Source organism: Brachyistius frenatus, unplaced genomic scaffold (assembly GCF_029030835.1).
Source record: "Brachyistius frenatus isolate BFR_SWC_R1_liver_20210118 unplaced genomic scaffold, ASM2903083v1 Contig_133, whole genome shotgun sequence".
Taxonomy (NCBI): Eukaryota; Metazoa; Chordata; class Actinopteri; family Embiotocidae; genus Brachyistius; species Brachyistius frenatus.
In genome coordinates, this window is record NW_027210732.1 from 720001 (window position 1) to 737828 (window position 17828).

A 17828-nucleotide genomic window follows, 5' to 3' on the forward strand; every position below is an offset into this window, starting at 1 on the left:
GTACCGTGGATCAGGGGCTGAAGAGAATTAATGAGGAATCAAGCCCAATGGCTACGCAGGTGATTCTTACAATCACTGGGACACACAAAAAATAAGCTATCCACAACATACTGCAACAAGGCTGCTGTTGTATTATCCCTCACACACACACACACACACACAGTTTGGCTTTGTTTCCACAGGAAGCTGTGTTCCTGAGAGAAACAGAGCTTCAAAAGAGAAAACATACAATGCATATTTTTAGAGTTTTGGTGGAATACAGCACGCCTGGAAAGGTATCTTTTCAATAGGATTCCTGGTTATTGTGTTTTCTTGAATTAGTATCACACATGTCTTCAGTCTTGTAATCAGTCATTCAGCCCTTTGTGCATGGAGGAAAGACGTCACTGCTGTTTGGTACCATTGTGTTCACCACACTGAACATGGTCAAGAGAAAGCAATGCAGAGAGCTATCAGAGAAGATCAAAAGGAAAATTATAGACAAAGCGTTTTATTGGTAAAGGCTATAAGACCATCTCCAATATCATCTGGTCATATCGTAGTTGGAGATAGCAAGCAATAATATCCACAACATGTTGAGGAAACGCTATGCCGATGTTGGATGGACAGAAGATAAATTGTCATTGCATACACTTCTAAAAGACAATAATTGAGAGACCAGTGACTTAAGTTATTTTTTTTCTGCAATACCATAGTCCTATAGTAACTCTCTGCTTGTATCATTTCAGCACTGACTTCTTCCTCAATGTGAAGCCGGTTTTGCAAAGAGGTGCTGGATCAAGGACACTTTGCTTGGACCAACTACTAATCAGCAACCCGTAAGTTTACTACTAATATATTTTATGTTCTATAAACAATAACAGCAGTGTTTGCGGGTGTTGAGGTAAACAAAACAAAAAATAAATGCAAATGTGTTGCTACAAGAGTTGCTCTTACATTAAAAAAGTTGCTGTTGTAATTTGCTGGTACACAAAAGTCAGTAGCCTAAATTGCATCTTGATTTCAACCAAACAAAACCAATTAGCAGTTGGCCAAAATGATATTTGACCTGTGCTGCTTCTTACATACACCTATAGTTTCCACAGCTAGAAGTGTTTCAGCATCAGTACAGTATCTGTCTGTAGCTTTGAAATACAAAAAAAACACAGCAGACACATAACCAATATTTGTTGTTACTGCATTACAGTTGTGATTGCTCAGACGCATGCAGATGAAGATTCACAGCCAATTTGTTTTACTGTACAGTTGCTTTCATCCTCACACAGCTGGTTACATAAGAGATGTACGCCATTTAACTGGCTTGGCATTATTTGGTCGGTGGCCAGAACTGCAAATAAAGTATGCAGTGTAATGATTTAAAACACTACAGGGGTTTCTCTTATGATGGATCTCTTGTTCCAACCATTTAGCAAATATTTGATTTGCGTTATCCCTATAAAGCGCCATTTCAAAGGAGTGTATTAAGGTTACAAAGAAAGTACATGTATGATAGAATACAATCAGTTTCACATGGTCATGGTCGACATCACTGCAGTCTGTCCCCTTCAAACATGTGGGCACCCTGAGTGAACCCCAGAGTCTGGCTATTGGGATACTGAGACAACACGTGAGGTGACTGAGTGGCTGATACACAAATACAACTGTCCATTTGATAGTAAAACTTGCGTACAATGGATGCAAAGGCAGCTTTAAGTAGCTGTTTATGCATGCGTATCCGTATCCCTGTTTCATCGATGAGCCACCAACTAAAAAAAATGTCCTTTCATCTCTCATCATGATAAGTGTGAGTTTTATCAAAAGGCAGCAAAATAATTCTGTGGTTCGGAACAAAGAAATTTCTTCACGGGTCAATGATACCTTGAGAGTCGAGGTCCATTGAGGGAACCGGCCGGCCATCATGTGACTCGTTATGGTCACAATGGTCATGAGGTAAATGGGGTTTTAGTCGTTCCCGTCACATTAGTCGTGCTATGAACGGGGTATGGCTCCAGTCTTCTTTGGAAAAACACTTACATTGACCAACGATCTGTACGACTGAGATCGTCACAGACTTACTCCAAGCCTGATTTAACTTAATTCAAAGATTTATTTTTTTCACAGTTGTACCTTAATAGGCACATCTAAAACTGTGGAGTTTGGCACCAACATAATCTCCAGCAGGACAGCCAAATCAGCGATGACATAACGGTTCCGGTTGCGGTGTCAATATGTTTGATTTTATTCTGACGCTTTTGTGCTTTTTGTTATCTCCAGGACACTCTGCAAAGTATGGAAGAGGGAGATTCACCACCTGTCTGCTGAAGTTGTGGATTTTAGAGAAGAGGTGCATATTAATCGCCTTCTTCCTGATGAAGCTAAATGAACGTTTTAGAAGATTTATAATCCCATAAATTGGTGGATTTTTTTTTTTTTTTTTAGTTCCTGGTTAGTTGTCTGCTTAAACATTGAAGTTGTGCCGTGGTTATTATGTTGCTGTTCACCTTTGTTGTTAATATTTAATGAAGGATGAAATGGACATGTTGAATTTTTATCTGTTATGGAATTTGGAAGACTAGAATTCACTAAAATGCATATTGACATGCTCCAATACTTCTGAGAGAATATCTATTGGACAAAACTGGAGCAATTTCACAGGTAACATGAGCTCTATGTTAAAAGACAAAAAGTTTTAAGTTTTCCCAGAAAAGAAGTCCATACATACAGAGGAGGCTCGGCTCTTTAGGACTGTTTTCTGTGTGAATGTGTGCAGAACTCAGGAAAATATCTGCAAAGGCAATCAGGAGCGAAACATGCTGCCCAGGGTCAGAAAGCTCTGTCTCAGTCGCAGGTCATGGGTCCTCCCAACAAGGATGAATGACCAAAAACATATTGCTAAAAGCACCTAAGCATAGTTAAGAACAAACCAAAGGACTATTCTGAAGCTCGCTTGCTTCAGAAACTTACAGTCTTGAGTTGGCAGACTTTAAACCTGAGACAACTGGAGCATTTATACTCAGGAAGAGTGGACCAAACTACCTGCTGACAGGTGCAGAAGTCTCACTGACGACTGCAGAAATCACTTGTTTACAGTGATTGCCTTACGAGTGCCATCATTTTGGTCCATGTCATTTTCATTTGTTTTATACTTTAAAGTCAAAAATCCAAAGCAAAGTCTAACTCAAAATAGAAAATAAATAATGATGGATGTCATTTACTTTAAGGTCCTCCTCCTCACATACAAAGTTCTTAATGGGCTCGGACCGAGTTACATCACTAACTCTCTCTATGAGCCTTCAAGAACTCTTGAAGCTCTCTTGCACCTCCCATGCACTTGAACTACCGCGCCTTTGAAATGCATATTGCTCATTTCATATTTTGACTATATATTTTGATCTACTTGTATTCAATTTATGCATTTTATGTATGTATTTTTGGGTGTTCCTCTGTGTCTGTTTTTATATGGAACACTTCATGTAATTATCTTTCTGTAAAGCACTTTGAGCAGCATTTTCTTTATGAAAGGTGCTATACAAATAAAGCTTTTTATTAGTATTAATTACTTTTGTAAGTTTGATTTTTTTTTCAGAGAAATGTGTGGGTTATTTGTGTGTGTGTGTGTGTGTGTGTGTGTGTGTGTGTGTGTGTGTGTGTGTGTGTGTGTGTGTGTGTGTGTGTGTGTGTGCGTGTGTGTGTACCAATAGATTCTTCCACATCTGTACCTAGATGTCCATATCAATATATTTGGAATGAACACCAACTGAACATGAGATAAAAAAAACAACAACTGTGAATATCAAATCTGTTTTATTTTCATCTGCCTTCAGACTGTTACCTTTTTTTCTTTCTGTGTCTTAAACTCTTTTGTTAAGATATCAATAGAAGGACTGTTACATAGCTGATTTGAATGAATCTCCACAAACTGTCACCGTGATTATTAAACACACACAGCCCACCGATTCTTCAGCGTAATTCAAATGTCAAACAATTAAACTGTCTTTGAAATCCCCAAAATTCTTCCGACAACCTCTCTGACAAGTATTTTGTCATGAGGCAGTTTTTTTTACTTTGCTGAAAGCTACTGAACACTTTGAGGTTGTTATTTTATTTTATTTTTTTAGCTCCATCTCCATCTGACACATTTCACTGTCCTGCATTCTTTGAGAAGGGAATGTCACTTTTCAAAAATTAGCCTTCTTTCACATTGTAATTTCTCATTTATCTGGGTTTTAGTTTTAGCCCTGCATTGTTTGATGGATGGCGATGCTGGTCTATTGCTTCCACCACTTTGATCCAGAATGACATTTCAACATGTATTGGATGCTATTTTTGACCGACATTTATGGCTCCCAGAGGATGACTCCCACTGATGTTAGAAACCCTGATTTTTCATATAGCAGGTCAAGATTTGAACTCGACAAGGATAATTTAGTTCAAAAATATGTAGACCACCACTACATTTGCTGTGGCTTTTTCTGATCACATTAGTATGAATATTAATATTTTTGTTGAGACTGGGGGGGGGGGGGGGGGGGGGGGGGGGGGGGGGGGGGGGGGGGGGGGGGGGGGGGGGGGGGGGGGGGGGGGGGGGGGGGGGGGGGGGGGGGGGGGGGGGGGGGGGGGGGGGGGGGGGGGGGGGGGGGGGGGGGGGGGGGGGGGGGGGGGGGGGGGGGGGGGGGGGGGGGGGGGGGGGGGGGGGACATATCTTCCTACACCCCCACCAACCTAAATGTTCTACTTTTTCTCAAGAAACTATCAGAATCTATTGAAGACATTCTAATGAAGTTTACTTCTTCCTGAGAAGATGATCCGACTCCATTTGATTAAACCATTTATCTCTGATTCACTTTAGCCCCGCCTTGTTCTGTGGATGGTAATGCCGGCCAGTCAGTCCAACACTATGCCCCATATTTGTTAGACATTAATGACCCCCAGAGAATGAATCCTACTGATGCTGAGGATTCCCTGACTTTTCCTATGACCCCATTATCAAGTCAGAATATGTCCAGTCCTCTGGTTCGCAACCAAATAATTACAACACTAATGATTTTCTCAGCAGCGTCAGCTGAACTTTGTGTTTCAGTCTAATGAGCAAATGTTCGTATGTGGACAAATTTAAAGTAAGCTTCATCTAAGTCCTATTCTAGATGGGATTTTAGACTTCATTAACACATCCTGTCATGTGGTCTGTGATAGTTGTGGACAGGAAAATCATGCAAGCCTTCGCACTCTACTTTCCTACGACTTTATTCTTATTTATCTTCGCATACTGGCGACTGGTGTTTTTGAGGCAAATTAGCAAAAAGAGGATACTTTCCTGTGGTTTAAATCAGAGCTGATATGTTAATCTCACAGGGCGTAGCTCTCCACAAAGCTTTTTTTCTCTCCATCATCTTATTGTTTCCCAAATCAAAGTGCTTCCCACCAACAACACAACAAGCAGATACAAATAATCAAGTAAAAGCATGTACATAATCAAAAGCTGCTTCACACACCAGTTAAAGGCATTTAAAACAATAAAATAAAGTTGGATCAATAAGAATCAAGTTAAAGCAGGAAAGACTCTCTGATAAAAGCATGTTTTAAGACGGGATTCAAAAGAGGTCACTGACTCGGGTGACTTGATTTCCTCAGGCAACTTGTTCCATTGCTTCGGGGCTCCACTGCAAATACTCTGTCACCTCTAGTTTTCAGCCACGGCTTGAGAAATGATAAAAGTCCTCTGCCCCAGGTTCTCAGGCTGCGCACATGCACATATACGATGAAGAGGTCACATATACTGTACAACACGGAGAAAGGCCACGATGAACTTTAAATGTCCCCAGTAAAATCTTAGCGGTTATTTTAAATCATACAGGGAGCCAATGTCGGTCGGATAAGTTTTGAACAGTCTGTATCCAATGGATGTTTGGGAGAGGCCTCTAACACATCAAAAAGTTCTGAATGGAACATATTGCAAGGATATATTTCCTTTAAAGCTACACACACACACACACACACACAAAATGCATGACTTTAATATGTATACTAATAAATTTAGAGAGCTTCCGGCTTGTGCATTGAGTATCTTGATCATAATTAAGACTACATCTTAAATCGTAATTATGTTAATATACCCTTCTTGGGTGCAGTCAGTAAGCCAATGTTTTAACATTCCAAGAGAAAAAAAGTAATGATTTCAACAAATTATTTCACACAGACAACAGAATGCATTATTAAAATAAGTGATTTTTTTTTTTTTTTTTTATTTTTTTTTTACAAGATTGTTTGAAATGATCTCATTAAATCTTGCCGAAATCCTCTGTAATGAAACCTGATACTGATCACAAAGTTTTTTCTCACAGAGGTCTCGAGTGCCGAGGCAAACGCGAGAATTTGGCTGTGATTTTTTTCTTTCTTTCTTTTTTTTTCTTAAAGAAAGAAACTGAAACAAGGCCGTGCAATCATTTCCAAAATCCTTCACAGCAACATTTTGTCTGCCTCCACCAAGTTTCAAGGACTTATAAAATCCCCTCAGAGTTCAATTAAAAGCAATGTTACTGCTTTGTATTGTGGGTATTGCTCAGTATCTGTAGTTCTCATTCTTTTTAAGAACAGCGTTTTGCAACGATGTTTGGTTTTGATTACTGTTTTTACCCTGGCGGTTCTTTGAAGCTTTGGAAATGTTGGTCTTCTCAGAGGTAATCATTAGTGGACCAACACAACACACAACGCAACAAATTAACAGTCAAATTGTTTATCGGTACCTTTTCTCGACCGAGACACAGTGAGAGATGCCCAAAAGCATAAAAGGCAACGTCTAAGGCGAGAATCAATAAAACTATAGATTTCAGAATGCTGTGCTTATTCCTTAATCTGACCGTGGCCATGCTGTATTGGATAAATTCACAAGGGCATCTTTTTCACTTCCATTGGACCCTGCAGACAAAAACAAAAAGTCACCTTTTCAGAATGGGCTCCGGAGCATTTAGATCTGAAATCGCAGATTACAGCTTTGATTATGTGGAAGTAAAAATTACAATATTTGCTGGAGTTTGTCAAATCTTACTGTAACTTAGTGATGGGGGAAAGCAAACCAAAAAGTTCTCCCAAGAGTCTCATATTCATAGAGGTTGCTTACTTTGGTCTTACAGTTGTAGAGCTGACAATGGGTGGATATAAAAATAAATAAGTAAATAGATGAATAACAACAACAACCTAGGACTTGAGGGGTTGAAAGGAATTGGGCTTCTGGTTTGTCTGTGATGAAGCCATAACAAATGTTGCTGTCACAAAAGTTGTTTGCAGTAAACAAAACTTTAAAATGTCAGGTGTCACATTGTGGGAGGATGGACTCAAATGCACGACACTATAGGTTGGTAAAGGTAGACACTTTTACCGGTACCACAGTTAACTGGCAGAAGTACGTACAGTGAATGTCCAGAAGTTCAGAAAAGTAAAGTCAGTGAACAAAAGAACAAACATTAAGGCGAAAACAAAGTCCAAAGGGCAAAAACACAGGTCAAACATTAGAACTTACTAAGTTCGCTAAGACAACGAGCTCGGAAGTAATGATGAGCTGACAAAGGAAGTAGGGAGCACGCCGACTTTATACACAGGACGTCAGGAGATAATTGCACGCAGCTGGAAACGATCAGGGCGGGGAAGACGATGAAGACACGTGGGAAGACGAGAGGACAGGAAGTTAAGACAACAGAAGTGAGACAAGAAGGTGTCTTGTCAATATGAAAGAGGAAGTGAAAATGAAAGACAGGACAGTGAGACAAACAGGACCAGAGGATGAGGAAAAGACAGATGGACAAAACTAAATGAGAAAATGGACAGGGAGAAACTAATAAGACAAAACTAAACAACAAGGATGAACAGTGACAGCAGGAAGAAGCCATAGAATTGGAAAACCTATATATTTCTTCAGCAGTTTTCTGTGGGTATGGAGCAGATAGTTACATTTTTTTAGCATTTTAAGGTGGTCTGAGGTTGCGATGGGGGCACACATTTTTAAATTTACCTGGCTTAATACGGACATAATGTCAGTCACTATGACACTGGGGCCACATGCACAAGCCAAATGTCTTCTACAACTAGTGTGAACAGGTGTCCCACTTTATGTGGGACGTGCGCAGCATTTTTATGCCTCTTCCCACGTCGCACATATTGAGACGATGTCCCACATTTTGCTTGGCCCTAGTGACTGAAAAAAATATGATAGTGTATATTTTATTCATCATGTAACTGAAAGCACATCACACATTATTAAAAACACGTACATCTAGTGGGAACCTATAGATACATACCAATGAAAAAAAAAAAAATCGCAAGAAATTTTAACTAAATTTTTTATTTGATCAATAATATAATAACGAGGGAAAGTCGGAAATAAAAAGTTTATTAAGAGTGAATGTGTTCCAGCTGTTTGTATTAAATCCAGTTGGACCTCCACACACACTCCACAGTGAAGTGAACACAATCAGTCGTTTTTCAAGCATTGAAGGAATGGAATTCTAAAAAGACGCCTCATTCTGTAGTAAAATGTTCATCTGAGATTAAATGAAGAAAATCTGATGATGTCACAGAGGACAACCTGATGATGTCACAAAAGAGAACCTGATGATGTCACAGAAGATAATATGATGGCGACAGAGAACAGAACCTAATGATGTCACGGAAGAGAATCTGATGACATCACGGAAGAGAATCTGATGACATCACAAAAGAGAACCTGATGATGTCACAGAAGATAATATGATGTCACAGAAGAGAATGTGATGATGTCACGAAGAATAATCTGATGATGTCAGAGAAGAGAATCTGATGATGTCACCAAGGAGAACCTGATGTCAGAGAAAATAATTTTATGACATCACAAAAGGGAACCTGATGATGTCACAGAAGAGAAACTGATGATGTCACAGAACAGAATCTCATGATTTCACAAAAGAGAATGTGATGATGTCACGGAAGAGAATCTGATGACATCACAAAAAAGAACCTGATGATGTAACAGAAGAGCACCTGATGATATCACAGAACAGAATCTGATGACGTCACGGAAGATTATCTGTTGATGTCAGAGAAGAGAATCTGAAGATGTCACAGAAGAGAAATGATGGTGTCACAAAAGAGAATCTGATGGCGTCAGAGAACAAACCCTGATGATGTCTAAAAATAGAAACTGATGATGTCACAAAAAAATAATCTGATGAAGTCAGAGAACAGAACCTGGCAATGTCACAAAAGAGAACCTGATGATTTCACAGAAGAGAATCTGATGATGTCACAGAACACTTTATATTTAATCTTCACCTCATCATATCTTCCTCGGCACCATGTAGAAAACCATGTACCTATGATCTGGCGATGCAACATGCTATTTTTCAAAATAAAAAAATAAATAAAAAGACGCCTCATTCAGTCGTAAAATGTTCACCTGAGATTACATGAAGAAAACCTGATGATGTCACCGAACATAATCTGACATCACAGAAGATAATCTGATGTCATAGGAGAGAATCTCATGATGTCACAGAAGATAATCTGATGTCATAGAAGAGAATGTGATGATGTCAAAAAGGAGAACCTGATGATACCAGAGAAGTGAATCGTATGATGCCACAGGAACTCTGATGACGTCACAAAAGAGAACCTTATGATGTCACGAAAGAAAATCTGATGACATCACACAAGAGAATCTGATGATGTCATAGGAGAGAATCTGATGTCAGAGAAGAGAATCTGGTGACATCACAGAAGAGAACGTGATGATTTCACCAAACATAATATGATGTCACAGAACATAATCTGATGTCACAGAACATAATCTGATGTCAAAGAAGATAATCTGATGTCACAGAAGATAATGTGACGATGTCACAAAGGAGAACCTGATGATGTCAGAAAAGAGAATTTGATGATGCCAGAGAAGAAAATCGGATGACATCACGAAAGAGAACCTGATGATGTAACAAAAGAGAATCTCATGATGTCACAGAAGACCATATTTTTAATCTTCACCTCATCATATCAGAACAAAACCTGATGATGTCACAAAAGAGAACCTGATGATGTCACAGAATATAATCTCATGATGTCACAGAAGAGAAATCAGATGACGTTACAAAAGAGGATCTAATGACGTCACAGAAGAGAATCTGATGAAGACAGACCTTATATTTAATCTTCACCTCATCATGTCTTCTTCAGCACCAGGTAGAAAACCATGTACCAATGATCTGGCGCTGCAACATGACATTTTTGTAACTTTAAACTTAATACACTAACATATACAGTAAAAGCAAAGTTTATACACTTTGCTTTCACAGCAAAAGTTCTGTTTTTTCCCCCCGCACAAGTTGTTATACTTTGTAATGTTACTTCTCACATCTTTCTTTGCTACGCACATATTGCTACTTGAGCAAATATCTTGTTGTTTACTCACTTTGCAGTAAGGACATTTGGAGCTGATAAATCAAAGTGGCCTCCGTAGCAAGGATTTATTACCTCAGTTACAATGTGTACTTGAAATTAGCGACTTGACATTTTTCAACATGCCGAGCTCCCTTTGTATTTGACCAGCAGGCTGCTTGTGATCCGGAGTGATTCATGATTAATGTTAACAGCATGAATAAATACAATGTAATTATAGTTTATCACAGAGGGGCTGATACTTCTCACAGAGTTTAGAGGAAGACCGTGACAGCAGCCTAAAAAAATAATTGTACAAGCCCAACAGGAATTTCTTGCCAACTGCTGTAAATGCACTGGCTCAGATTGTTCCACTTTGTGTCTCAGAGGCCTTTACTTCCCTTCAAGGTTGTGAGCGTTTATACCAAGAATAAATTATGGATTGCTCATTATACAAACATTGTATGCTGCATAATTGTTTTGAGAGGCCATCCAAGAGCAGAACAAAATAATTTGGTTATGCTGTTGCTGTTAGTGTGACCATCGAACATGAGGATATGTGTCATGCACACACAAATATATATATATATATATATATATATATATATATATATATATATATATATATATATATATATATATATATATATATTTTGTTGTTGTTGTTGTTTTTTTTTTTTGTTTTTTTTTGTAACATACTAAAATGAGGTCAGTGGAATTTGACAAAAATGTCCTGTGTGGGAGTGCACAGCCTCAGTTGTCCTTGGTTTCTATCTAGGTTTTTAGGGCTGTAATGAGTTTGATTCCACCTGGCCAGTGTTTAATCTGAGGACTGACAACAAAGTTACCCCCCGGCATCTGTCTTCTCCTTAAATGTTTTAATTCTGAAAGCAATAGTTTATTTTCCCCTTTGATTTTAAAACATCTGAAGATAACAGTGACCTAAAAATAAATAATTCCCCCCCCCCAGAGTGGTGAGTATTTACCAGAGAAACAGCTTTTTGTAGTTATTCTTAGTTACTATATATATATGCCTATAGTGCATCTGTCCACTCATTTTATGCTTAGTCCTGTGGTAGCTGTTTTGAGACTCCACTGCCGCAGCCCAATTCTCAAATGCATTTTATTTTGAAAGGAAATTATCTGTGTCCCATCAGATATCTACTTAATTTCCAGCCAATCAAATACGTGTAGACTTAAGGATGCGATGCTAAAAATGTTAATTTATATTTTTGTCAATAGATGTTTTGTTTGCAGTGTTCAGCATTTTACTGAACAGAAGTATTCTGCGTTTGTTGTTATGGCCTCCGCTGCTCAGGATGCAGATAGGGACACCAGAGTTAAGGGGATTTACATGATCCAAGACGATGGGGATGGAGAGCCAGAGAATGTGGCAATTAAGATCAAAAGCATTAAAGTAGTGAACAAGAAGGCAGTATCATCATGGGGTTCGTCATGTGTTTTTAGCTTCTATGACCTTGATCCAAAGTTTCCAGACAACCTTCGAGTTTTTCCAGAAGGTCATTATGAATTTGGATTTGGACTCAAGATGAATGCAAAGATACAGCAGCTGAAAATCAAGTTGTTTGCACATTCACATTTCCTTATCAGATGTTTGGGGAGTTGTTTGTCTTTTGTTTTTTTTTCATTTTCATCCTTTGCACAGTCAACAACCAGCAATCAATGGCCTCATGGATGTTTTCCTTGTTCTAACATTTAGAAAGAATTGACTAAGCTTTACAGAGGTAGGCCACTGGCTGTAATTTACTGAACTTTTATGTATGTATGTAAATATAATGAGTGTATCATATGCAGCCATGGGGAGTGGAGTGAATTACTATAATTTTTTCTCTCTGATGAACACACCAAAGGCTGTTCCTCAGTGTAAATAAGTAAATGCTAAACGGCATCCTTGTCTGAACTGACCAACTGTACAACAGGGAAGAAACAAAACAAAGCTGTTCTGCTCTTGACAACACAAAGTAGTGGGAAGTTTGCAAGTGTCGTATTAGGTGTATGCAGATTGCAGCAATTTATTGTCTGCTTTTTTTGTAATGCAAGTTCAAGGCAAACGGCTACAAATGGCAACACTGCACTTCAAGTCCTGGTCAGAACACTTTCATATAGTAAAGTTAAAATGGAGACGGAAAATGTACGCTGAACATAATTATTGGAAACCTGTTGATGAATTTAACGTAGTTCCTCAAACAAAATAAAAATAAAATGAGTGATGGTTTTACAGCATGAAAAGGGGCTGATTTTTTTTCACTTTGTTTTTCACAATAGAAAACACAAGAGAGGTGTCCGAGAGCACCAGAAATGCTTGAGACGTTTCACTGATAAAACTGTTTAGATTATTTCAGGACGTGTCATGAACAAAAAACTCAATGAGAGAAATCTGACGTTCAGATTTTGGAAAATAAAAACTCCACGCATCACATTTAGAGAGTTTCAGGCTGATTTGGACCAATCTGGAAGAGTGGTCTCAGCCTGTACCTAGTCCTGTGCAGCTAGACGTATCTCCACCATGCTGTGTCAGTGCTGGGGAAGGGTCAGGATGCACTCATATCCAGTGTCAATTTGGTAAAAAGGGAAAAACACTAAAAATAGTTGATACTTCCTTAAACTAATTCCAATCGTCTTGGGTGGGCGCAAAGCTCAGGATGCAGCAACAGAGCCCTCGTAAAATAGTTTCAGGGTTTTTCATGGAACATATGTATGTGGGCAGGCGAGCCCTGGCCTAACAATGCTTGAATCGTTGCAAATGACCGAAAAGAACGAAGCAGGCCTGCCTTACTGGAATATGAAACCAGACTCGAGCTCTTTGGGAACACAGTGCATCAGTTTATGGGTAATGAAATAAAGCGGAAAAGGAAAAGTACACCCTACCTCGAGTAAAACATGGTGGAGGTTCTATCATACTGTGGGGCTGCTCTCCTGCCTCTTGTACTGGACGCACTGGATGTATCAAAGGGATAATAAAATCAGAATATTTTAGAACTATTTTAAAGCGATAAGTGTTACATAGTGTAAGATAACTAGGTTTGAGGTGAAGGTTTTGGGTCTTTTAACCAGGACAACGATCAACAGCGTGCATCCAGCAAAACAAAAGAATGGTTGAAAAGGAAAAGAGAGACTGTTCCAAAACACTGACCTAAATCACACTGAAAACCATTGGAGAGAGCTGACATCTACAAATGTAAAAAGAAAAACATCCAAACGTAAAAGAGGTTGAAAGCATAGCAGACACTACAAGCAGATAGAAAGCTCATGTGGTTACAAGAAACATTTAGAGGCTTTTATTGCTGTCCAAAGTTTCTGCAAACAAACGTTAGTGAAGAGTGTCAACAATTGTGTTCTGGGTACATTTCATGTTTGTTTCACTATTATGCAAGTTGTTGTTTTTTTGTTCAGTAACCTGTGACATTTAATTAAATGAAAATATTTGTCCAATGATATTCTCAATTGTACACTTCAATATTGGGAAATGCCAATCATTTTGACCAGGCTTGTTTGCAACGACCAAATATAAATTTGTTCAGTAAACTGTTTGTGGCTCTGGGGGACTTGGGATAGCTGGACGTTCATTTTATTTCACCAGCTACAGAGCTGTTATAGAAGTACTATTTCCAGAGCATGTGACAAAGAGTAACACCTCTCTTAAATTATCCTTTTCAAAAAATAAGTTCAGTCTGGACCACTTTAGTCAGGGAAAGAGTTTATATGTGCAGTGAGTTACATTTGGCAGTATCCCTCTGTTCTGGGACCTCCCCGCCCTCCCGCACGCATAAGAGGAAGCCTGAGGCAAAGAGAGCAGCAGCAAGACCACGGACAAAACAGAGCAGGCATCAATGACAACAGGAATGACATTGATTAAGTCAGACACCGTATGAAGGGAGGAGCTGGGGTGGTGGTGGGTGAAGCAGTGCAGGAAAGCTGGCTGAAGAGACTTAAAAAAAAGCGTCCTGTTTGAGATTTGCCAAATGAACGCAGCTGAGGAATCAGCTGAGCCAGCAGGTGATGGGTGCGTTGGCCTCGAGATCAGCTGTTGTAGCTGTCAAGAGAGCTGAGCTTGACTTTGTGGCCTGCCTGAACTAACGCTGAGCTCGATTAATTGTCTTGCCGTGTGTATTCCTTTATAAAAGTTCATATCTTAGTGCGTGTGTTCATGTATTGATGTTGTTGAGTTTAGGATTACTGTCATCACCGTCAGCGATGATGTACATTTCGCTTTCTTGGCTCTAAAATGTATTGTATAAACAGTGGAAGCTCTGTATCCCGTTAAGAGTTGAATTTGGTTTCATTTCTTGTGTCGTCTGTTTCTTGATATTTGTTATCTTTAAAGCAACAACAATGACAAAAAAAAAGATGTTGCATGGATATATTTATTTCAAGTTTGTGCTACATATATTTTGGGGATGAAATTCCTGCCCACAATTTGTTTGTGCTCATTCTATGACTTGCATCAAAAAGAACTGATAACATACAAAACCTGCTGGTTTTACAAATGTTGGAACATAGTAGTCTAATTTAGAAATGAGGCCACTGCCCTAACAGACAGTATACATTCAACTATACTGTATAAGTAGTCCCACATTTAGTCATACGAACAGAACTCATCAACATGACCACAAACTAAATAAAGGCTGCAAGGGCTGCAGTGGGAGAAATAGAATGGTCAATTTATATGCAAATCTCAACCTTTTACAGACAAGAGGCAAAAATAAAACCCCTTTTCTCACAAATATTTTCTGCATTACATGTAATGATGTACACAGAACAATTTGCTTTCCTGTTGCTTGATTTTCTGTGTACTCATTAGGCCATCTCAAAAATGTCAACCACTCCAATTTTCAACCCATGCTAATGTAAAAGTCACTAAATAACCTTTCAACATGATTTAACAATATTTATGACTCAGCTCAAACATGCAAAGGAGATCTCCCTCCCTCTAAACGATATCCAGTGCAGCAGCGGAGAACAACACATTAGAAGTGCAGTTCAGTGAAACCACAGCTGCGGGTGAAAAAGGTTGCAGACTGTAACTCACTTTCACAAATGAACACATTATAGGAGGAAGAAAAAAAAAAAAAAAAAACCACTGGGAGGGCAAACATACAAACACTGTTTTACTTGTGGCCTTGTCAAGTTGTCATAACAAAGAAGACATCTTTACAATAAAAGTCACATAACTGACTGATTGACAACATTATAATCATTCATAATGTTTATAACAGGTGTCATGTCATGGTTATAATAGTGTGAAGTGAGTCACCTCGTCAAGTAAGGCATGAGATGTACTTGCTTTAAACTACGCCTTCGCGTGTGCACGGTGGCTGCCTCGCATATCCTGCGAGTTTTGAGCGTTATTTGTGCACGTTCTCAAAAATGAACACCTGAACAGTGAGGGCGGTGAGGGGGCCGTGTGGAGATGTGACAGGGTCGGGGGCCTGCAAAACTAAATGGCAACTAGTCCGAGACCGTTATGTCCATGCACACCGGAAAAGGCTGAAAATACGGAATGGGGGGGCGGTCCCGAGTAGTGACCCCCTTAATTGTCGCCATGTTCATTGTTTACATCAGGCAAATCAAGATGTTCTCGTGGTATCATTGTTTTTTCTGGTGCACCCTCTGGTGGAGTCACTAGGTGGAGAACAGAGGCGAGTATGTTAGAAACAACGTTCACGATGTGAAAGGCTTTGTAGGCCTAAATATAGGCCTATCTCCAGCCCGAAGTGTCACTATGTTTTCTTTTCACTGCCTTCACCCCACATATGTGATAAACTATGATAATTTACGTTTACCTATTTGATTGATTGAGTCTTATTTATAGAGGGAGGATTTTAGATGAAAAAGGTTCATAATGAAAAATGTCCCACTTTCTACACTGTGATTATAAACACAGTACTATTGTTTAAGAACAAAACTGTTGCTCCTTTACAAGCGATAGTGGCGTAAATAACAACTGTAACGCTGGTAATCCTGCCCCCCCCACCCCACCCCCTCTCCACACACACACACACACACACACACACCCTCTCCTCAGCCACTTCTGTAGGATATGTGTTCTTTATTGTATTCTTGCCACACTTGAAATGCTTAAGGGCCTCTTATATAGACATGGGCGCCGTTATCTTGACCTCACACTCAGTGTTTTCATTGACTTTGTCAGTGTTGATTGTCCTTTGAATTCAAGTTCTTTGTGAAGTTCTTTTATCATTGAACTAACATGACTATGCAAATGATCATGTATAATTTGCTGGGATTTAATTAGAGTGAGGAGGCAAGTGTGTGATGACAATGACTGTACTGTATGGCGGTAGAGATAAATACAGAAAGGGTTCTCTGTTTTGCATGTGACGCCAACGTTCTTGAGATGAGATATGATCAGTTTTGTTAGCTTTTGTGTTTTGATCATTTGAAAAAAAACTTTGAAAAAAAACGATAAACTTTATTGTCTTTTTTTTAATTAGGAGAAATGGAGAGTGGTAAGAAAATAAAGAACTCAACCACGGTCAAAGACAAGACATATGAAGGCTTTCACACAAGCAATGGAAGTGATAGTGTAAAACATGCTTTTTGCCAATTATACCTATCTGCTTCTGTCAGAACACAACAGCATCCTGCGGCCCAGCGTCAAACACGAAGTGGGGGACATCGCCCACCACTCCTCCCGGAGGAGATGTTTTTCTTTGCTCACATAAATCTTGAATTTGGATCCAAAGAATCTCTACAGGCCTGCACACCCTAATGGATATCCTACTGTGTTTAACAAGCACCAAAAGAAGCGTGGAAGGAGGGAAGGAATGCTGGGACAGAGAACTGTTCCTCCTTGAACAGCCCTCTGAAGAAAAAAAAAAACTTATTCACAGGCACTGTGTGGTAGCTCCTTCTGTTTGAGTCCATTGATCTTGGCATTTTTACAGACCACTTCCTGCAACTGTAAAAGTACATGGAACACAATACCTCCTGAAGATTTAAGACTTTGTTCAAACTTTTCAAATGGTTTCAAACTTTCCTATTTCTCTCTGACAATTACTTAAACTTAACCTTTCATGCTGCTCTTACTTTACGATCTACCCTGTTTTCCTTTATTTAGCTTTATATTTTTCACTTCCTGTTTAATTTTTTTATTTAATAGGAAATATGACATTGCTGTGGAGGGTTCACCACATTAAGAGTCATTCCAAACTAATTAATGTGAAGTGGGAGTGAGTTGTAAAGCCCTTCAACATCACGTCTGCTTTGATGCTGGCTTCCTGAAAACACACCTCTAAAGGGCAGGAGATTGAGGAAAGTCCACGTCCCCATCAACGTAAGTTGGATGTGATTATTTCAGAGGAATACGTGATTAAATAGAATGGCTTTCGTGATTTTTGACACTTGTCAAAAATGACACTTGTTGTACATTTAATCTGTCCTTGCCAGCCGATGCCCAGAGTTAAACCCCA

At 39.2% G+C, this 17828-nt stretch overlaps 1 long non-coding RNA gene across 1 annotated transcript in view; it reads left to right on the forward strand.

Annotated features, from left to right (window-relative positions):
- The window catches only part of LOC138630374 (uncharacterized), a 4769-nt gene extending 1234 nt beyond the window's left edge, over positions 1-3535 (forward strand). The window contains exons 2-3 of the long non-coding RNA XR_011311636.1: positions 729-818; positions 2254-3535. This is a non-coding gene — a long non-coding RNA (uncharacterized lncRNA). The remainder of the gene's footprint in view (positions 1-728; positions 819-2253) is intronic.
- Positions 3536-17828: the final 14293 nt, after the last annotated feature.